Raw genomic sequence first — 23759 nt, 5'->3', positions numbered from 1 at the left:
TGCTGCTCATTATATAGCGGAGATGCTGAGTTGCAGATAGGCACAGCACAGCAAAAAGACTGACACCAATAAAGCTTTCATCCATTAAGGCCTTTGTCAACAATAGATGTGTACACACACACACACACACACACACACACACACACACACACACACGACTGCAGTCTCAGGCATCTGAAACAGAGTGTGTGTGTGTGTGTGTGTGTGTGTGTGTGTGTGTGTGTGTGTGTACACGTCTATTGTTGACAAAAGCCTTAATGGCTGGAAGCTTTATTTGTGACAGTCTTTTTGTTCTTCCTGTCTGTGACTCAGCATCTCGGCTATATGGTGAGTAGCAACTTTCCTTTTCATAATATTATTACATTCCATCCTGGATTTTCCATTGTTTGTATCTGTTGCGTATAACTTGTAATTAATAGGTGCCACTATTAAAGTTTGCTCAGGTGCATAGAGTGATCCTTGGTGTATGTGTGTTTTATAATTGCATAGTTGGGCTTGATGGATAGAGATTTACTGCTATAAACATTCCAGATGATCGCGAAGGCTTTGGGCAGTGCCTGAGTTTTGTTTGTCATTGTTAATGTTCTCAGTAATTTTGCTTAAGGAGAAGTGTGTATTATTGTTGTTGATACTGATGCTGTTATCATGATGATCAACAACAACAATGGTATTAACTGTTTGATGAGATCTTGTATTTGATGGGCTGTTGATGGTCCACTGCTCTATCTTGTGCTAACAGTGTCGTTTGTTATGAGTGTGTGGGCAAGCTGTGTATGATTAGTACTTTTAATGTTGGCTTCCCGAATCTGGAGTCAGTACTGTTTCTTGAAGCAACCGTTCAGATATCCTCATCAGGCTGAGTGCACATTATTCTACTCTCTTCAATCGATGAAAAACCTTTGTAGTACTGGGAAGTGAACCTAGGTTCTCCACATGACAGCGAAGCATGCTGATCCTCAACTGCAGAGGTGGGCAGATGATGATGATGATATCATCTGTAGTTGTGTTTGTCAAAATATTGCTGCCTTGCACCTTTAATTTATGTTAAGTTCTCTTCCCCCCCCCCCCCCCCCCTATCCTAGCTGTCATACCAAATGAAAGTACTGCAGACACTAATTTAATTAGATGAAGAGTGGTTGCAAAACTCTACTATCATTACTGGCCTCTCGGATTAAAATGTGTAATGTTTTTCTTCTCAGTAATGTCTTTTCCAACGAGAGAGGATCGAAAGCGCTGCTGGGATTCACGTGACCGCTACTGGGAGTGTCTCGACGAGAACAAGGACGATAAGGAGCTGTGTATAAAGCAGAGGCAGTTCTACGAGAAGAGCTGCCCAGCACAGTGGGTGAGTAGATGATTACAGTTGTGTACCCAAGTGCATGTTGCCTGTTGATCTCTGTTCTGTACTTGGCTTTTTCCTGCCAAGGGCTGAATTGTGCACGCACTCCATGTTGTAAGATTTATCGATACTCCATGAACTTTGCGAAATGAAGACTGTGTGCAGCATAGCAGGAGCAGAGTTCTCAACAGTGTTTTGAACTAGGTATTCAGTTGATATTACTACAGACTCCTGTGGTCTTAGGATAGCATCTTTGACTACTGATGTAAACATTCTTCATCCTGGGTTCAATCTCAGTTCCTGCTTCAGTTTTGAATAAAAACCAAAGACTTAAAGTATAATGAGATCCCCGCATTATGCCAGTGGCCATCTTAGTGAGGTTGGAAGAGCAGTTAGACATTCAGGCCACCCTCTTGCCCTTTGGATGGGAAACTGCCCCTAAAGGCAGATAACTCATCAATGGTCAATGGCATCAGGGTGTATGAGGATGCAGAAGGCAATGAAAACCACTGCATTAAAGAAACATAATGTGGCCTGTAATTTGGTGTTGTGTGACACGCAAATAACCCAGAATCAGGAAAAAGGTGGGGGAGGGTGGAGAGAATCTGTATAGTTTAACATGCACCTAAGTTAGTGTCCACTCCCTAATGAATGAGACAGGAACTGAAATTGAGAATAGCAAAGTAAAAGCTGAATTGCTTAACTCCGTTTTCAAATGTTCCCTTAAAAAGGAAAACCCAGGAGAAGTGCCATGAATGAAGTAAGCATTAGTGTCGGTGGTGTTGAGAAACAACTGAAATCGTTAAAGTTGAACAAAGCTCCAGGCCCCGGTGGAATCCCTTTCAGGTTCTATACAGAATTTACAGCTGAGGTAGCCCCTCTTCTAACTATCGTAGAACCCTTGGAAAAAATCACAGGTCACACCTGTCTACAACAAGGCTAGTAGAAGTGATCCACAAAATTACTGTTCAGTATCCTTGACATCAATTTGCTGTAGGAGCTTAGAACATATTCTAAGCTCAAACGTAAGTAGGTATCTTCAACACAATGACCTCCTCAATGCTGACCAACATGGATTTAAAAAACATCGATCATGTGAAACCCAACTCGCACTTTTCTCACCTGACATACTAAAGGCTTTGGACCAAGGCAACCAGGTAGATACAGTATTTCTTGATTTCTGAAAAGCATTTGAGTTGATACCACAACTACACTTATTGTCAAAAGTACAATCATATGATGTATCAAGTAAAAATTGTGACTGGATTGAGGACTTTGGTAGGGAGGACACAGCACGTTATCTTGAATGGAGAGTCATCATCACACATTGCGTCCCAAGGAAATGTGTTGGGACCCTTGCTGTTCATGTTGTATATTAATGACTGTGCAGACAATGTTAATAGTAAAATCAGAATTTTTCTAAATGATGCAGTTATCTATAATGAAGTGCTATCTGAAAGAAGATGCATAAATATTCATTGAGATCTTGATAAGATTTCAAATTAGTGCAGAGATTGGCAAATTACTCTAAATGTTCAGAAATGTAAAATTGTGCACTTCACAAAATGAAGAAGAAAAAAGTAGTATCCTGTTGCTATAATATCAATCCCTCACTGTTGGAATCAGCCAACTCATAAAAATACCCCGGTGTAACACTTTATAGGGATATGAAATTGGATGGTCTCATAGGTTCAGTTGTGGGTAAAGCAGGTGGTAGACTACGATTTATTGGTAGAATACTGTGGAAGTGCAGTCAGTCTACAAAGGAGGTTGCTTACAAATCACTCGTGTGACGGTTGTAGAATATTGCTCAAGTATGTGGGACCCATACAAGATAGGACTGACAAGGGATATTGAATGTATACAGAGAAGGGCAGCACGAATGGTCACAGGTTTGTTTAATCTGTGAGCAAGTGCCACAGAGACACTGAAGGAACTGAACTGGAAGACTCTTGAAGATAGATATAAACTGTCATGAGAAAATCTATTAGACAAGTTTCAAGAACTGGCTTTAACTAATTACTCTAGGAATATAATACCTTAATTTGCCTCCTTGACACTGGTGCTCCCACATATTTTAGCTTGACTCATGGCACATACTCGGCCATTGACCTCTCTCTTAGTAGCCCAGGTCTTCTTCCATACCTCAGTTGGAGGGTCCACGACGACCTCTGTGGTAGCGACCCCTTTCCTATCCTGGTTTCTCTTCTTCAATCCCAACCCCCTGACCAGCTGCCACGATGGTCTCTTCGTGGAGCTGATTGGGCAGCCTACACCTCAGCTACTATGGCCATTGCTCCGCTTCCTGGTGACATTGATTTGGCAGTTGACGAGGCCACTATGGCCATTGTTTCTGCTGCCAAGGCAACTGTCCCCTGTTCTTAAAGTACCCTAAGGCGTAAGTCAGTCACTTCGTGGACACCAGAGTTTGCAGAAGCTATCCGGAACCGCCGGCGAGCCCTGCAATGACACCGGCATCATCCTTCCCTAGAGAATCTGGTCGCCTTTAAACGGCTGCGGGCCCGGGCTCTGCGGTCAATCTGGCGGAGCAAGCAGGCCTGCTGGAGATGATATGTTGCCACCATGGGTTCTCGCACCTCCCCATCTTAGGTGCGGTCGCGTGTTTGGCGCATTTTTGGCTTTCGCCCTCATGCGTCTGTCCCTTGCCTTTCTCTTCGGGGTACACTTTGTACTGACCCAGTCACCATCGCCGAACATCTGGCAGAGTACTTCGCTCGTAGTTCCGCGACAGCAGGCCACAGCGCAGAATTCCACGCCATTAAAGAGCAGGCTGAGTGTACGCAGTTGTCATTTCGCATGCACCGTTGGGAATGATACAACGCCCCATTTAGTGAATGGAAGTTCCGAACTGCCCTTACAGCTCACCCTGATACCTCTCCAGGTCCAGACCGAATCTACAACCAGTTTCCTCGCCATCTCTCGGCGCACTGTCAGGGTGAATTACTCGTCCTGTTTAACCGCATCTGGACGGAGGGCGTTTTACCAACTCGTTGGCAGGATAGCGTTACCATCCTGGTGCTGAAACCTGCAGATCCGCTGGTGGTTGATAGCTGTTGCCCTCTCAGCCTTACCAACATTATGTGCAAACTCCTGGAATGAGTCGGCGGCTCATGTGGATCCTTGAAGCTCGGGGCATCCTGGCCCAGCAACAGGGGGGCTTCCGCCAGGGCCACTCAGCAGTCAACAATTTAGTCTTGCTTGAGTCGGCTATCCGTACAGCTTTTATTCGGTGAGAACTTGTAGTTGCTGTTTTCTTTGATCTTCAGAAGGCGTACGATACCACCTGGCGCCATCATATCCTTGCTATGCTGCACGAATGGGGCTTACGGGATCCACTTCTGATTTTTCTACATAATTTTCTCTCCAATAGCTCCTTTCGGGTTAGGGTTGGCACTTATTTTAGCTCTGTTCATATTCAGGAGAATGGTTTCCCGCAGGGCTCGGTTCTCAGTGTTCCCCTCTTTTTGGTGGCGATTAATGGTCTTGCGGCTGCGGTGGGCTCATTCGTCTGTTCCTCTCTATATGCTGATGACTTTTGTCTTTATTACAGTTCCCCAAGCATCAGTGTCACTGAACGGTGGCTGCATGGAGCTATCCGTAAGCACATTTTTGGGCATCCAACCATGCATGGTCTTCAGTTCTCGGCCTCTAAGACCGAGTGATGCATTTCTGTCGTCATCGAACGGTCCACCTCCATCCAGAGCTCTACCTTGCCAATGAACTCCTTCGTATTGAGGAGATGCATCGCTTTCTTGGCATGCTGTTTGATGCTCCGCTCACTTGGACACCTCATCTTTGCGAGCTTAAACAATGGTCCTGGGGGCACCTCAATGTCCTTCGCTGCCTCAGCCACACCGTTTGGGGGGGGGGGGGGGGGCTGCATGAACAACCCTCCTACAGCTCTATAAGGCCTTAGTCTTGTCCCGTCTACGGGAGCGTGGTGTACGACTCAGCTGCACCTTCAACATTGCAGAGCCTCGACCCGATTCTCCATTGTGGCGTCAGACTGGCGACAGATGCCTTCCGCACTAGTACGGTGACTAGCCTTCTTGTAGAAGCTGGAATCCCTCCCCCCACGATTCCGCCGACAACAGTTGCTTGTGTCATACATCGCCCATGTCCATGCCTCGCCCGACCACCCAAACAGCAGGCTCCTTTTTCCATCTTCTGCACTCCCCTCCCCATGACGGCGGCCTAGGTTGGGTCTCCCGATCACTGTCCGCGTTCGTTCACTTCTTTCGTCGCTTGAGTCCTTTCCCCTTCCTCCATCCTTCCAGCCCTCTTCTTCTACCCCTCCTTGGTCCCTCCCTCGCTTGCGGCTTTGCTTGGATTTGTCCTGCGACTCCAAGTCCTCTGTTCCACCTGCCAATCTTCGTCAACAATTGGCTCTTCTTGCCTCGTTTCGCGATGCAGATGTAGTCTACTTCAATGCTTCTGTGGTCGATGGACACACTGGGTTTGCTTTCATCCACGGCGACTACGTTGAGCAGCATTTCCTGCCTTGTGGGAGCAGTGTTTTCACTAGCTGGTTGCTCTTTATCGTGCACTCACTCACCTTTCCTCCTGCCCTGCGGAGTCATTTGTCATATGCAGTGACTCCCTGAGTGGATTCCAAGCACTCGACCAGTGTTTTTCTCGGGACCCTTTGGTGCGCGGTATTCAAGATGATGTTTTTGTTCTCGCCGAGTGTGGTCTCTCAGCGATGTTTGTGTGGACCCCGGGCCACATCGGAATTCCAGGAAACAAATGTGTCGATCGGTTGGCCAAGCAGGCCACCACTTTTGCCACCCCTGGTGCGTGGTCTCGTGGAAAGAGACCTCCAGTCAGGCCTTCATCACAAGGTCTGCGATGTCTGGAGCTCTGAATGGTCTGTCTTGAACACGTCAAATAAGCTCCGCATGGTAAAGTCGTCCACGGCCGTATGGAACTCATTGTTGTTCTCTGCCGTCTCCGAATTGGACATACGCGGTTGACCCACAGCTATCTCCTTCGCCGTGAGAACCCGCCCAAGTGTCAATTTAGTGACATTTGTTCATTACTGTCTCCACATCATATCTTGCAGCTGTAATTTATTCTGATGATGTCAGTTACAGTAAGTTTAATGTGATTTATTTTGTTTATTAGACACTTAATTTGAAATCTATTTTCTTTCTTTCACCTGAATATTTCTTTGTAGTTCTAAAGCTAATTAAAAACTCGTAACTTTTTTACCCAAGAGGTTTACAGGGACTGAAATGTTCACTTGCAACTCACATCCTACATCATTGCTCTCTGATAAACATATGAAATATTGTACTGTGTACAAAGTCAAGTAATATTCTGACTGCGTTTTCACCTGTGATTATTAGTTTACTTAAAAATTGCCTTAGATGTTTATATACCCATAAATATAGTTTGAGAACTCTTAATGAAAATTTGCTCAAATAACTCACAAGTTTGTACACCAGTAGGGTAGGATGAAATGCTATTTCTCCTTGTGTTTCACAAAATTGTTAAATTTTATTGAAGCTATAGCTAGTTGTTGTTGTTAGTTCATAGTTCTTGCATAATTCCAGTCATATTGTGCAATTCAAATGTCATGTGATGGCTAAAGCAGCACTCAGTATTGTACTAAGCCTAGTGGCATATTAAGAATTCTCTCATATAGAGGAGATGTTGAGCTGAAGACAGACAGAACAAAAAGGCTGCTATTCATTTAAGTCTTTTGGCCAAAAAGTAGAAAAAACACACACACACACACACACACACACACACACACACACACACATTTTCAGCCTAAAGGCTTTTTCTCAAATAGAAACACACACACACACACACACACACACACACACACACACACACACACACAAGCCCAACTTGCACAAACATGTCTCTGGCCACTGAGGCCGGGATCAGTGACCAGAGGTAGTGGTTTGTGTGTGTGTGTGTGTGTGTGTGTGTGTGTGTGTGTGCGCGCGCGTGCGCGTGCGCTTGCTTGCTTGCCTTTCTGAAGAAGGCTTTGACCGAAAGCTATGTGTAACAGTCTTTTCGTTTTGCCAGTCTGCAAGTCAATGTGTTGTCTTTGTGGTGAGTAGCAATCTATTCTTTTCCTAATATTGTTGATATTTCAGCCAGTAGTTTGCATTGTTTGACAGTTTAAATGATGTCACACACAGCCCAAAACTCTTCTTTAAATCGGAGTAAAAGACTAATGTGACACAGTTTTGCATTTCAGACTGTTAACAATACTTCCCATTCAGCAAACTGTAGCATAATATGTTAGGGCTTGATAAAAACTTTATGTTTCCAGCCACAGCTCTGTATTAAAAGTGGTCTACTGCTACGGTCATTAGCGCCTGGTCTGTAACTTAGGATAAGGTAAAAAAACCAAACTGGAAATCAGCAGCAATGGGAGCGAAACCCAAAAAAAGTGGGGAAACTAAAAACAGAAGGAAAGCTTAAAAAACCACTATAAAAGGGGGAATTTTTGTCCCCAAAAAGAACTTCAAATGACTGACGTCATCTCACTGACACTAATAAACTTGAGAATGCGACTGGCTGAGTGCGTATCATCTGCTAAAATGGAAGATATATCAGGCGACAGATGCAGACGAGTGTGTAATGGAGTAAAATAGGGGCACTCAAGTAAAAGATGTCTCACCGACCACAGTTGAGAGCAGTGGGGACAATGCGGGAGAGGATCGCCACTCAAAAAATGTCGATGGCTAAAAGGACAGTGCCCTATCCGGAGTCTAGTTAAGATTACCTCCTCCCGACACGACGAGTTCAGGAGGAAGAGTTCCTAGCACAGGGAAGAGCTTTCACGTCGCGCAATTTATTATTGGGAAGTGTCAACCAACGTGCGTGCCATAAAAGAGCAACACGACGACATAAAACACTCCGTAGATCGGCGACGGGAACCATGCGAACAGCAGGCTGAAGAAGAGAGACTGCAGCCTTGGCCGCTATATCAGCTGCCTCGTTTCCACAAATACCAACATGTCCTGGGATCCAGAGGAACGCCACAGAGACGCCCCCCAGGTGGAGCAAGTGGAGGTAGTCCTGAATCCGGTGGACGAGAGGGTGGACAGAGTAGAGAGCTTGGAGACTGAGGAGAGAGCTGAGCGAATCTGAGCATATGATATACTGTATCCGCTGATGGCGATGGATGTATTGGATAGCCTGGAGAACAGCGTAAAGCTCCGCAGTAAAAACTGAACACTGGTCGGGATGCCGAAATCGATTATGGGTGTCGCCAACAATATAGGCACTCCCAACACCAAATGATGTTTTCGAGCCATCAGTGTAAATAAATGTGGCATCCCTCATTTGAGAGCAGCAATTGCCTGATGATAAACAAGAGAAGGGGTACCATCCTTGGGAAACTGACAAAGGTCACGGAGCAGGCAGGTCCGGGGCCGGAGCCAAGGCAGTGTTGTACCCCAAGGTGTCAAGAAAGTTTTAGGAAAGTGGAAGGAAAGAGAACATAGCAGTTAACGGAAGCGGACTCCCGGTGGTAGTATAGAGGAAGGGCGGCCTGCATACCCTAAATCCAAGGAGGCGTCGAAAAAAAGGTCATTGGCCGGGTTAGCAGGCATGGAAGACTGATGGCTAGCATAACGACTCAGAAGGACAGCTCGCCTATTGGACAGCGGAGGTTGAGCAGTCTCAGTATTAAGGCTTTCCACAGGGCTGGTGTAAAAAGCTCCAGACGCTAAACGTAATCCACGGTGGTGGACAGAGTCGAGATGCCGAAGGATAGACGGTCGAGCAGAGGAGTAAACTATGCTTCTATAGTCCAATTTCGAGCGCACTAAGGTGCAAAATTTGTGCTTGGAACTGTTAAAAAAACTTCAGCCAGCATGTGGGTTTCAAGTAGTAGTAAACATTGTGTGTGTTTATGACCCAGTAACTGAAATCTATTATTTAGCATCTCACAATTAATTCGAACGTACATATTAAAAGATTTGAAGAAAGTTAATAGGCACTTACCAAATTAATTCATCAACACAAATAAAATAAAATATGGTTTCTGGATGAGGCCTTTGTACAGCTGAAAGTATTTTTTAAAATAAGTAAGTACCTGAGCACGAGTGATTAAAACAACTACTTACAAGTGGTGCAGCATTGCTCTTCATTTTTCAGGGTTGCCACAGGTTCTGAAAATCAAGGAATATCAGGGAATTTCAAACGTGTCAGGGAAATCAGGCTAATGTGGGAAAAAAAGGAAAAATTTATTTTTGTCACAGTAGATGAAATGATTTGTTTAATGAGATGTCGTGCATCGTCACTGGTTGGGTGCAGCTGAGCACATGCTCTATTTCTCTACTCCCTCATTACTACTGCTTCTCCCCTTCCTACAGATGAGTTGTGTCTGAGTGGTTGTGTGAATGTAGAGGCCATCGCCAAAAAGTTTAGTTGTGAGAGTGTGATTGTCTTTTCTATGTGCTTGTTTGAAGCTCAGCAGTCATCTATTTGGAGTTGCTACCTATCCTCATTATATTGATATTGATTCTCTAAATATTTGAACAAGTTATCTGTTGCATTGATCACCGCGGTCCCATTTCATCAACATGCTGTCTGGGACTCCTGAATAGCTGGCCATACGAGTGGATGTCCACTACAGACTGAAACCGCAGGCCATTTCTGCAGGAATGTCTTAACGGATCAGGCCTGCTGATCTGAAGTCCTTTGTTTCCCACTAATATGCAGGTCATGCCCGTCAGATCTAGTCTCACCGAAACGCCCGCTGGCCGGTCCTGTTTGTGTGTGGCGTTATGAAGCACATTTTTGTGTTTTATCCATAGACCCAGGACTGCCATGCTCCTCGGCAGGACAGAGGCCATGTGCGGTGGATTCAGAAACTGTGGCTGTCTCTCCACAAATATGTTGTACAGTGCAGCATTTTGTAGACATCTTATCTGTTCTGGTTCATTTTGGCACTTCACATATAGTTTACTATTAGAAAGTATGGATGATAATAAGAAGAAAGTTGTGGCAGTCACTGTCGGTTTGTACCAACAATAATGAATGTAGTAGAACCAACATTTTACTGGTGATCACCTATATCATTTGTTTACACAAATCTTCCCTGCCTTATAAATTTTATTCAAGAGGCCTGTTTCTCTCTTAAGTTATTTCTGAAATTACAGAAAGTATTTTAAATCTGTCTTGTGACTCCAAGGAAATATGTATCTTTGCCATCAAATGTGTGTCATTGTATTGAAATAAAATAACATCAGTGGTCTTAATGAAACACACATACCAACTGGCTTGCTTTCTCCACCTAAACAGAGTTGATTAAAAAATATATTGATGTTAGCACTTAAGATTTTTGCTCACATTAGGAAACGCTGTCTGCTTGCAGATTTAATATAGATAATGTAAAATTTTTGCTCACAGTAGGAAACAGTCTGCTTGCAAGTTTTATTGGGATATTTTCTCATTCAACACTATTGTTTCTTGTACCAAGGTGCAAAGACGGATTTCCAACTTACAGCTTTACTTACCCTTGAGATCTCAAAATTTGTCAGGGAAAAATGCTAAAACTTGTTTGGAAATATCAGTGAATTTCACTTGGGGAACTTGGGGCAACCCTGTTTATATCCTACAGTTGTGGAGGAACATTTGTGTTTCTGGGAAGCAGATTAAAGAAATAGTGTCTAAATGAGTTCTGTTTTCACTCCAGTTCTCATTGCACCATGTAGGATCATTTCCGTACATAATGATTTCTTACCTTCTTCTCTTTATTGCTTATACTGTGAATTTAAACAATATCATTATTGAGTACAGTTAAAGTGTAGAGTTCCAGTCTGCTATATTATTCTGAGTGCAGTATTTGTGGTAAAGATTTTTATGAATAACAAAATCACTATTCCCCCCAGGGGATCGACAACTCTTTTGGGGATACATGCGTAACGAGCACGGGATCCCGATCTAGTGTGGCCCTCTTTCCTTTCCGGGCTGCATACCTTCCTTTTCCACATCCTCCCCCCCCCCCCCATTTCCCCCCCCCTCCCCCTCACCTCTGCCTCTTCCCTTCCCCTTCTCCTCTCTGGGAGTATGTTTAGTGCCTACGTCCGGAGACGGACGCTTGAAACTGTAAAACAGTCTCTTCTTTGCTTTCTCTCCTGGCAAGTCTCTGTCCTTCCTTTGTCCTTCTCTTTTCCTTACCTCTTCTCTTTACCCTCTTCTCCGCTGCAGCGTTTGAGACCTCTCTTCTTTCCTTTCCTTTTCTTTGTTCCTCCTTTTCTCTTTTTTTTCCTCCCTGTGCGTGTCTAAAGTCCGACCTATGCATTCCCAAGCGTAGCCAGTGACGTGGTAACGCGTAATTCCCCGCCCCGGGTAGACAGGTAGGATACGTACGTACCCCCTGGTAACGGCCAGGCCCAGGGAGGGGTGATTACCCAAGTTTGTACTTTCTGAAAGTGCCGATTGGTCCCTCCGTCCGCTTCTCAGGAGGTGTGACCCGAGGTGTGAACAATCACCTAAGGCGGCAATGCCCTCAGAGAGGGCCCCCACAAGGAAGGACCGCGCCATCAGAGACGCTGGTAATCTTGGGGGATACTTCCGCAATGGTTTCCTCATCTACTATGTCTGCTCACAAGCGAAAGTTAAATGAATCTCGGCCATGGACAATTCTTCCATCAGTGCCACAGTTCCTTGTTTCTCGGTTGGTCGAAGGTCAAGACTTCTCCACAGTCAACCCCTTCATTATTCAGAAAGGTGTCGACGCAATTGCAGGTCCTGTAAAGTCTTGTTCCCGATTACAAAATGGCACCTTGTTGTTAGAAACAGTGAGTGCCCTCCAGGAACAAAAATTGCTGCTTGCTTCACTGCTACACGCCTTCCCTGTCGGGGTGGAAGCGCACAGAACTTTAAGTTTATCACGTGGGGTGGTTTATACACACTCCCTTGACGGATTGTCCGACGAGGAAATTCAAAACTACCCGTCTGACCAGGGCGTAACGGCTGTTCATTGAGTCATGAAAAGGGTTGACAAGGACTTTGTTCCAACCCATACTGTCTTCTTGACATTTGACAGAGTTCAACTTCCATCGAACATAAAAGTGGGCTATGAGATAATTTCCGTTCGCCCTTACATCCCAAACCCGACGCGTTGCTATCAGTGTCAGCGGTTCAGTCATACCAGCCAGTATTGTTCCAATCCAACCAAATGTGTTACATGTGGCAAGGATGCCCATCTACATCTACATCTACATCCATACTCCGCAAGCCACCTGACGGTGTGTGGCGGAGGGTACCCTGAGTACCTCTATCGGTTCTCCCTTCTATTCCAGTCTCGTATTGTTCGTGGAAAGGAGGATTGTCGGTATGCTTCTTAGTGGGCTCTAATCTCTCTGATTTTATCCTCATGGTCTCTTCGCGAGATATACGTAGTAGGGAGCAATATACTGCTTGACTCTTCGGTGAAGGTATGTTCTCGAAACTTTAACAAAAGCCCGTACCGAGCTACTGAGCGTCTCTCCTGCAGAGTCTTCCACTGGAGTTTATCTATCATCTCCGTAACGCTTTCGCGATTACTAAATGATCCTGTAACGAAGCGCACTGCTCTCCGTTGGATCTTCTCTATCTCTTCTATCAACCCTATCTGGTACGGATCCCACACTGCTGAGCAGTATTCAAGCAGTGGGCGAACAAGCGTACTGTAACCTACTTCCTTTGTTTTCGGATTGCATTTCCTTAGGATTCTTCCAATGAATCTCACTCTATCTGCTTTACCGACGATCAACTTTATATGATCATTCCATTTTAAATCACTCCTAATGCGTACTCCCAGATAGTTTATGGAATTAATTGCTTCCAGTTGCTGACCTGCTATTTTGTAGCTAAATAAGGGATCTATCTTCCTATGTATTCCACCCATGAGGGTGCTTGTCCACTTCCATCCCCTTGTTGCACCAACTGTATGGGCGACTACGCTGCTTCCTCTAGAGATTGCCCCATTTTCAAAGACGAACGGCTCATTCAGGAAATCAGAGTGACGGAAAAGGTTTCGACCTTTGCTGCTTGAAAGCTATTCGCCAGTCGAAAGCCCACTGTGCCTCACGCAGGTAAATACAGCACTGTCCTTGCCTCTCCTCGGCCTACAGAGGAGGCAACCACGCAGACTTGTGATCTCACCTTTAGTGCCACGGTCGTCAGATCGACCAGCACAAAGATCGCCCGTTCAACCTCCCCACTATCACCTGCTCACTCTATGGCTCACCCTTCTGCTAAATCACGAGCCCCAAAATCAGACACCCGGACTTCCAAAAAAGAGCCTACTCGTGAAGATTTTTTACGTACCCTGACTTCACAGCCATCGATTCCTCCCTCATCTCAACAACCTGTTTCCAAGAAGGCTAATAAGAAACCCAATTCCTCTCCTTCTCCGCCACGGCGTATCTCATCTACAGCACCACCTGGCGGTAACCTCCCTCGGCCATCTTCTGTGTCGCCAAGGTGCACTGCTGATGGCCGATCAACTGTCCGATCGCTGGTGACAGGTGCTGCTCCCGAACAACCTATGGATCAGGATCTTCTGCCTTCAGCTGAATGCCATTCCACACTGTCGGCCGCCGGCTCTGAGCAGTCGTTGAGTTGAGGGCAACCTTGGCCCAATTCTGCCCATTTCTGTCCACCCTATGTCTGTTATCCATTGGAATATCCGTGACATTCGTGCCAATCGGGATGAATTGTCGCTCCTCTAACGATCCTACTGGCCGGTCATCTTCTGTCTTCAGGAAACAAACCTGCATCCCCACGATCGCCTTGTTTTCCCTCATTTTCAGTCAGTCCGATTTGATCTCCCCTCTGTTGATGGCACTCCAGCACATGGAGGACTCATGATTCTTCTCCATGATACTGTCTATTATAACCCATTCCCTTAAACAGTTCCTTCCAAGCTGTTGCTGTCTGTCTTTCCCTTTCTGGATACACCTTCTCTCTTTGTACTGTATACATTCCATCACCCACACCGATGGCAAGAGCTGATCTCCTTCATCTTCTTGGTCAGCTTCGGGCCCCCCTATTTGCTGATTGGGAACTTCAATGCCCATCACCCGCTTTGGGGATCTCTGCGTCCTTTTGCGCGTGGCTCACTATTGATAGATGTCTTCCACCAAGCGGATCTTGTTTGCCTCAACACTGGGGACCCTACATTTTTGTCTGCTTCCATGACAAATTTATCTCATTTGGACCTTTCGGTCGGTACTTTTCCAATAGCTCGGTGCTTTGAATGGTTCGCTCTTGCTGATACACACTCGAGTGACCACTTTCCATATGTCCTTAGATTGCAGCCACAACTGCCCTATGTGCGCCCTAGACGCTGGAAGTTTGCTCAAGCTGATTGGACAATTTTTTTCATGTCTAGTGACATTCGATGACGGTCGCTTTCCTAGCGTCAACGATGAGGTCACTCATATTACAGAAGTTATTCTTGCAGCTGCAGAACGTTCAATACCTCGCACCTCCGATTTGCCCCGGCACCCCCCAGTTCCTTGGTGGAACAAGGCATGCCGTGACGCAATACGTGAGCGGCGACGTGCTCTTCGCGTTTTCCGCCACCATTCTACTTTGGCCAACTGTATCTGCTATAAGCAATTACCTGCGCGATGCCGTCGCATTACCCGCGATAGCAAGAAGGCAAGCTGAGACTTCTTTAGTAGCTCATTTCACACCTTCAGTCCCTCCTCGGAAGTTTGGAGTCAGATTCGACAGTTATCTGGTGCGCCTAGTCTCTCCCCAGTCTCTAGGCTCACTGTCGTGCATGATACCTTAGTGGACCCCGTCGCAATTTCTAACTCATTGGGTCAACATTTTGCTGAAATTTCGAACTCTTCAAATTACCTCCCAGCTTTTCTCCTGAAGAAATGTGCAGCAGAAGTGTGACCTCTTGCTTTCTCCTCTCAAAATCATGAAAGCTATAATACTGTTTTCTCCATGCGGTAACTCCAACACACACTCTCTTCTTCTCACTCTTCCGCCCCAGGACCAGATGGTATCCACATCCAAATGTTGCTGCATTTATCATACCATAATCTGTGCTACCTCCTTCGCCTTTATAATTTGGACCGACAGTACTTTTCCCTGAAGATGGCAGGAAGCTATCATCGTTCCCGTTCCGAAACCTGGAAAGGACAAACATCTCCCCTCCAGCTATCGCCCCATTTCTCTTACGAGTAGTGTATGTAAGGTTTTGGAGTGTATGGTCAATTGCCGTTTAGCCTGGTGGCTGGAGTCCCGAAGTCTTTTAACACCTGCCCAATGCGGTTTCCAAAAGCATCGTTCTGCAGTTGACCATCTTGTTGCTCTCTCAACTTATATCATGAACAATTTTCTCAGGAAACGCCAAACCGTAGCAATATTTTTTGATCTGGAGAGAGCATCCAATACCTGTTGGAGGACAGCCATCCTCCGCACACTGTTCTCGTGGGGCTTTCGAGGTCGGCTGTCCCTTTTTCTTCATGAATTTATGGCAGAGCGCACATTTAAAGTGTGTATGAACAGTACTTTCTCCCGTAGTTTCTCCCAAGAAAACAGGGTACCCCAGGGCTCCGTGCTAAGTGTTGTACTGTTCGCCATTGCCATAAATCCAATTATGGACTGTCTCCTTCTTGATCTCTCGAGCTCCCTCTTTGTGGACGATTTTGCGATCTACTACAGCTCTCAATGGACCAACTTTCTTGAAGGACGTCTTCAAGGATGTTTCGATCGCCTCCACTCTTGGAGCATCAAAACCGGCTTCCGCTTTTCTCCCAGTAAGACCGTTTGTGTCCATTTTTGCCATCGTACGGAGTTTCTTCTGCCTTCCCTACATCTAGGTCCTGTCAACCTTCCATTCACGGACGTCGCTAAATTCTTGGGTCTTATGTTTGACAGAAAACTGAGCTGGTCTTCCCACGTTTCCTATCTTTCAGCTCGCTGTCTGCGATCCCTCAACACCCTCCGTGTCGTGAATGGTACCTCATGGGGAGTGGACCGAGTGGTCCTTCTCCGCCTCTATTGCACCTTAGTGCGCTCGAAATTGGACTATAGAAGCATAGTTTACTCCTCTGCTCGACCGTCTATCCTTCGGCATCTCGACTCTGTCCACCACCGTGGATTACGTTTAGCGTCTGGAGCTTTTTACACCAGCCCTGTGGAAAGCCTTAATACTGAGACTGCTCAACCTCCGCTGTCCAATAGGCGAGCTGTCCTTCTGAGTCGTTATGCTAGCCATCAGTCTTCCATGCCTGCTAACCCGGCCAATGACCTTTTTTTCGACGCCTCCTTGGATTTAGGGTATGCAGGCCGCCCTTCCTCTATACTACCACCGGGAGTCCGCTTCCGTTAACTGCTATGTTCTCTTTCCTTCCACTTTCCTAAAACTTTCTTGACACCTTGGGGTACAACACCGCCTTGGCTCCGGCCCCGGACCTGCCTGCTCCGTGACCTTTGTCAGTTTCCCAAGGATGGTACCCCTTCTCTTGTTTATCATCAGGCAATTGCTGCTCTCAAATGAGGGATGCCACATTTATTTACACTGATGGCTCGAAAACATCATTTGGTGTTGGGAGTGCCTATATTGTTGGCGACACCCATAATCGATTTCGGCATCCCGACCAGTGTTCAGTTTTTACTGCGGAGCTTTACGCTGTTCTTCAGGCTATCCAATACATCCGTTGCCATCAGCGGATACAGTATATCATATGCTCAGATTCGCTCAGCTCTCTCCTCAGTCTCCAAGCTCTCTACTCTGTCCACCCTCTCGTCCACCGGATTCAGGACTACCTCCACTTGCTCCACCTGGGGGGCGTCTCTGTGGCGTTCCTCTGGATCCCAGGACATGTTGGTATTTGTGGAAACGAGGCAGCTGATATAGCGGCCAAGGCTGCAGTCTCTCTTCTTCAGCCTGCTGTTCGCATGGTTCCCGTCGCCGATCTACGGAGTGTTTTATGTCGTCGTGTTGCTCTTTTATGGCACGCACGTTGGTTGACACTTCCCAATAATAAATTGCGCGACGTGAAAGCTCTTCCCTGTGCTAGGAACTCTTCCTCCTGAACTCGTCGTGTCGGGAGGAGGTAATCTTAACTAGACTCCGGATAGGGCACTGTCCTTTTAGCCATCGACATTTTTTGAGTGGCGATCCTCTCCCGCATTGTCCCCACTGCTCTCAACTGTGGTCGGTGAGACATCTTTTACTTGAGTGCCCCTATTTTACTCCATTACACACTCATCTGCATCTGTCGCCTGATATATCTTCCATTTTAGCAGATGATACGCACTCAGCCAGTCGCATTCTCAAGTTTATTAGTGTCAGTGAGATGACGTCAGTCATTTGAAGTTCTTTTTGGGGACAAAAATTCCCCCTTTTATAGTGGTTTTTTAAGCTTTCCTTCTGTTTTTAGTTTCCCCACTTTTTTTGGGTTTCGCTCCCATTGCTGCTGATTTCCAGTTTGGTTTTTTTACCTTATCCTAAGTTACAGACCAGGCGCTAATGACCGTAGCAGTAGACCACTTTTAATACAGAGCTGTGGCTGGAAACATAAAGTTTTTATCAAGCCCTAACATATTATGCTACAGTTTGCTGAATGGGAAGTATAGTTAACAGTCTGAAATGCAAAACTGAACAATCTATATCAACTCTACAACTATCCTCAGTCATCTGTCAGCAACTGCCACTCCATGACTGCTCCTACCTTGTTTCATGGTTCTGTGTGTAGTCTTAAACTGGATCAGGTTGATACCAATAATTTTATTAAAAAGAGATATTTAAATAGGCTTATTTCATTCAGTTTATGGTTATATAATTTTAGATGGCGAAGGACTTGGAAGAGCAGCTGAATGGAAAGGATAATGTATTGAAAACAAGTTATAAAATGAACGTCAACAAAAGTAAAACAAGTGTAATGAAGTAGTCAAATAAAATCAGGAGATGCTGACGGAAGTAGAGTAGGAAATGAGGGACTAAAGCTAATAGATGAATTTTGGTATTTGGGCAGCAAATTAACTGATGGTTGCAGAAATTGAGAGGATATAAAATGTGAATGGGAATAGCAAAACAAACATTTCTAAAAAGGGAAATTTGTTAACATTGAATACAAATTTACACGTTAGGAATTCTTTTCTAAAGGTATTTGGCTGGAGTGAGCCTTGTCACATAGTGAAATGTGAACTATAAACAGTGTGGACATGAAGAGAATAGAAGGCTTTGATGTGGTGCTACAGGAGAATGCCGAAGATTAGTTGGGTAGGTTGAGTAACTAATGAAGGGGTACTGATCCAAACTGCAGAAAAAAAAAATGTATGCCACGATCTAACTAAAAGAAGGAATTGGTTGATAGGACACATCCTGAGACATCAAAGAACGCTTAATTTGGTAATAGGGTTAAGTGTGTGGGATAAAAATTGTAGAGAGAGACATAGGCATGCATACAGTAAGACTTATTTCATACCAACCCAGCAGCCTACAAGCCGGTATTTTTGCCGACACGGGACCTACTGCCTCTTCACACGTAGCCGGCAGCCGCATGGCATACCATAACCGTTCTTTCATGTCAGTTGACCTTGACAACAAATGGAGCACGACCAGCTATTAGCGTGGTATCTCTTGTACAGACTTTTAAAAAATAGTAGAAGAAGAAGAGTGCATTGGGTCCATCCACTCAGTATGAGAAGAGACGAAGTGGGTGCATTCTTTGTTCTTTTTAAGAAATTAAGGGGAGATGAAAATAAGTTTTTTAATTATTTTCGGATGAGTTTACGAACTTTTGACGATATACATGCAAGAATGAAGAGTTCCATTCAACACGTTAATACATCCTTCCGAGAATGTATCCAGCCTATACAAATGTTGGCAATTGCAGTCAGCCGCGCGGGGTAGCCGCACGGTCCTAGGCACCTTGTCACGGTCCGTGCTACTCCCGTCGGGGGTTCGAGTCCTCCCTCGGGCTTGTGTGTGTGTGTGTGTGTGTGTGTGTGTGTGTGTGTGTGTGTGTGTTGTCCATAGCGTAAGTTGGCTTAAGTTAGATTAAGTAGTGTGTAGGCTTGGGGACCGATGACGTCAGCAATTTGGTCCCATAAGACCTTACCACAAATTTCCAAATTCCAATTATAGTCATGTGAGTGGGAAAGAAAACAATAGCTAAAATTTTAAAAAAAGTTATTATCCTAAAGGATGTATAGTTTTGTTATTACCTTAAACAATTAAAACATTGGTTAAATATTTACATAATCAGTAAAGTAGTCAGACGTGTGTGCCAAGCTATTTGGTCTCTGCATTATGAATGTGTGCCTCTACCCACCAAAGACGAGTCTGAAAACATAGCTGGAAAATTTGAGCAAAGAGCAAATTTTCCTCACTGTGTTGGAGCTGTAGATGGAAAGTACATTCGTATCGTCCATCCATGTCCCATGTAACTCATTGTACTACAGTTACAAAGGATATTCATCTATAGTGTTGACAGCTGTGGCTGACTCTGACTATAGATTTATCAACGTAGATATCGGCAGTTATGGTAAAGACAGTGGCTCTACTTTATTTAAAGAATGTTCTTTGTGGAAATCAGTGATGGAAATAACTGTTAATTCCTGAAGACAGGTGCCTTCAGACTACAGTAAGTCCAAAGGTACATTATTTTTTTATTGGTGATGAAGCGTTTAGACTGCATCAACACCTTCTACGACCATACTCTGGGCACAAATTAACTGTTACTAAAAGAGTGTTCAATTATCTCCTGTCAAGAGCCCAGAGGTACGTAGAATGTTCATTTGGAATACTGACTAATAAATGGAGGATTTTCCACAGAGCTATAAATTTAAAACCCGATTTTGCTCTTGATAATGTCAAGGTGTGTGTTGTTTTGCACAGTGCCATTGTTAAAAAACAAAGGTACAGCTCCGAGGATACTCTGTCCATAACTGGACTTGAAAGTATAACAAGAAGTGAATGTGTATGTGGGGGAATTTCTTCCAATAATGTACAAAAAATGATGACAGATAATTTTATGACACTGGAGGGATCTGTGAAATGATGGTTATCTAAAGTTTAATGTGCCACTGACGTAATTTTTTTTTTTATATTGAACGTAAAAAATAAACATTTGTACTTACCATAGTCATCTCTGTCTTTGTCACCCATCCATTCAGAGCCTTCGTTCAGTTCTTTGCAAACTTCTATCCATGCATTCCGTGTTTGTATTCTGTTCTTATAAGTACCCAAAGTCGTGTCCCACAAAACTGGTCGTTCCTGAACTAATGTCATAAGGATTTCGATACCAATTTTCGCCTTGACTAGAAATCTCCACGATAGTTGTCGGTTATATGTGTAGCGCTTTACTGTTCTGCATGTCCCACCACCTGCGCCGGTATTTCCACACGACACTGACATCGGGCCGACACAGTCGGGGCCGTCGGCATCACACAGCCTCGGCCCAGCTGTCGGCTGTCGATCAGCCGGCCACATCGTCTGTCGGCCAGGTGTGAAACGTCCCATAAGTGCCACACCCTCACAGCCGGCTAGACGGTGCCGGCTGCCGGGTGCTGGGTAGATGTGAAATAAGCCCAAGTAGATTGAAATGTCTGTAGGTTGCAGTAATTATGGAGAGATGGAGAGGCTTACAAAGAACAGACTAGCATGGTGAGTTGCATCAAACCTGTCTTCAGGCTGAATATAACAACAACAACAACAATTGATAACTGAGTATTTGGTTCTACGCAACAGATAGGTTGTATTGTTTTCAACTCCCATTGATGGTAAAAGTTTGGACCTTGACTTGCTCTTGTCTAAGGATGTTCTTGTCACAGAATGTTGGTGACTTTTGAGTTTTCCTTTTGTATTACTGAGCAAGGTGATGCAGTGGTTACGGTGCACTGGATTTGCATTCATGTGGAAGAGGGGTCAAATGCAGATTTGAGTTTACTTCACTTAAGTGAAGATGAACACCAAGAGGTGTCCATTGAAGTCGACATACCCAGTTTCCTTCCCCATAACGTTCTTATCCAAACTTGTGCTCCATGTCTACTTACCTTGTTATCAGTTGAATGTTAAACATTAATCTTCTTCCTTTCTTCCCTCCTTTTGTGCTGTAGTACTACAGTAGCATTACTATTCTGACATAATTTGTGATGCAAGAAGGTAATCCGCAGAGTTATAAGAGGCTGCTACTTACTTAGAGGCTGAGCTGGTAGTATGTCTCACCAAACTCTCATCATTGTTGTGGCGGATGTTATAAGAGGAGACGAAGAGCAAAGAAGAATAGTGTCCTAACAAGAAAGAAAATTGTTCTGTGCTACACTGGACTAATGCTTTGCTGCAGCTGACCAGCACAGAAACTGTCTTTGTTTCTGCACTCTTTACTAATCAGCCAGCGAGTTCAGCCTTTAGGTAAGTGCCAGTTCTTATGCTGTAGTATATTTAATACAGCAAGCTCCCCATTACCAGGGTTAATGCAGACCAGAGACTGCACAGATAATCAAAAATACACCTATTCTCATTGGAATCTTCTGTTTACTTTTTTCACAAAAGGTGCTATATGTCACACATGAAAGCCCACTTCATTACTTACACAATACTCCAGGAAACTGGCAGTTTTTTACAAAATTATGCTTTATATACACAGTATTCTTTCATTTCACTTTTGGAAAATAATCGTCCAATTTTTTTGTCTTTCTGTTTGTCATTCACTGTTGCTTAAGGACAGCTCTCATGTTTCAAGCAGCAAGAACAGTGATATAGTCAAATGAATTTTGTGCTACACACTATAATAAATCGTATTACAGTGCCTCAGTGTGCCTGATAACAGGTCCTTTATTTGCCTCGCCTTCACTCTCTTCATCTACCAAACACACTGGTTCACAATATATGCATCAGGTAGCTATTCAAATCCCAGTTAATAGGCATTGATGTTGAACCACATCTGCGCAATCAGAAATTTTTATTCTAAATTAGGGTATTGATTTAATTATAACACATTACTTCCAGCTGCCCCCCTCTCCGATTGCTGAACTCTGTATGGGTGATCTAGAAGCTGAATAATGTGCACCTGGGTAATTAGGAGCTTGCTGCATTTACTTTGTAGCCTCTAACCTGATTACCACCTCTGATTTTCATTATGTAACTTACAGATGCAAGTGTTAGAATAGCAACTATTACGTAATACGTTTCGTGAGTCCTTGCTGTTGATTTTTATTGACACATATATAGGATGGCTATAATTAAACTGTCACCACTTGACGGCCCCCATGAAAAATGAGTGATTGAGGCACAGTGAAACTTTGAGGAAACATTTCTAAGGTCAAGTGGAAGACAAATAACGGAAAAACCATTGAAATAAACACATTTTAACTTCCACATGAGAGGTTAACATTTTTAATGTGATGATTATCTGCATCCATGACAATCAGAAACCACACTATAGATTCCATTTTCCAGTTGTTTGCAGTGCTTTCCGAATGATGGACACTGGAATGGTCAGTTGTCGTGACACATCTTGTGCACCACTCAAAGATCGCACATTGCATACAGCATTCTCAGCCGTGGCAGTGGTAACTTCTTCAATTATATGTGGTGCAGTTGGACGTTGGTCTTTCACAAGAGCATTTCTGAAATCAGCAGTTAAAATTAACTTCCAAATCATATTCTTCAACATTGGTGTGGAGAAAGGACCTATCCGTATTCCGTTGTTGCATCGATACTTGTGGAGAGCAGGACTACTGTTGCTGTCGGTTTGATGAAACAGCTTTATGATCAAACCCTGCTCACATTGTCCAGACCCATGTTGACTGTCTGCAACTGTAATGCACAATGATGCATGTATTTCAATCCTACGTTGCTGTATCAGTGCTTGGATCTAATGGCAAGTCACGACAGTAAGACTACTAACAATGCAAATCGTACAGCACACTGTCTGATTGTCATTTCTGTGATGTAAGGTACCCACTGGTGTGTATAGTTTTCCTTCTGCACTGGCTCAAGCAGAGAAAATGTTTAATTATAACCACACTGTATATAGTGCAGCCTGTGCATATGATGTTAAGTTGCTGCTAGAAATGTATTGCTTTTCAATAACCCTAATTAAATAACATATGTAGACAAATTGTGCAAAGAATAGTAATTGTAGAATACTATACTGATGAATTGTACTGACACAATTTAGGGCTCTTTCATTGGTTCTGTACATTCTTCAATTCATTTCAGTTGCTCCTGGTCATTACTTATTAACAATGTTATTGTGCATTGTACTGTATCCTCTTTGTTGCTGTTTGCCACTACCCATGACCCTCTATTTTGCTTTGTATTTTGTTACTTTTAGTCAAAATTTCCTTGGAGATCTATGTACAGTTTATCTGTAATTTAATTGTAGCTCAATTCATCTGTTGCTCTCTGCCCCTATCAAGCCCAAAATTTGTTTACATTCTGCATACAGTAGTTCAGTTT

The 23759-nt window shown here is 44.3% G+C and overlaps 1 protein-coding gene across 2 annotated transcripts in view; it reads left to right on the top strand.

The window, feature by feature from the left end:
* Positions 1 to 23759, top strand: part of LOC126210196 (uncharacterized) — a 185989-nt gene that overhangs the window by 14546 nt on the left and 147684 nt on the right. For both annotated transcript variants that reach the window (XM_049939374.1, XM_049939373.1), the window contains exon 2: positions 1200 to 1345. The gene's annotated coding sequence lies outside the window, so the exon portion shown is untranslated. The remainder of the gene's footprint in view (positions 1 to 1199; positions 1346 to 23759) is intronic.

The sequence above is a fragment of the Schistocerca nitens genome, chromosome 10, assembly GCF_023898315.1.
Source record: "Schistocerca nitens isolate TAMUIC-IGC-003100 chromosome 10, iqSchNite1.1, whole genome shotgun sequence".
NCBI lineage: Eukaryota > Metazoa > Arthropoda > Insecta > Orthoptera > Acrididae > Schistocerca > Schistocerca nitens.
This window is presented reverse-complemented; position numbering and strand designations above follow the sequence as displayed.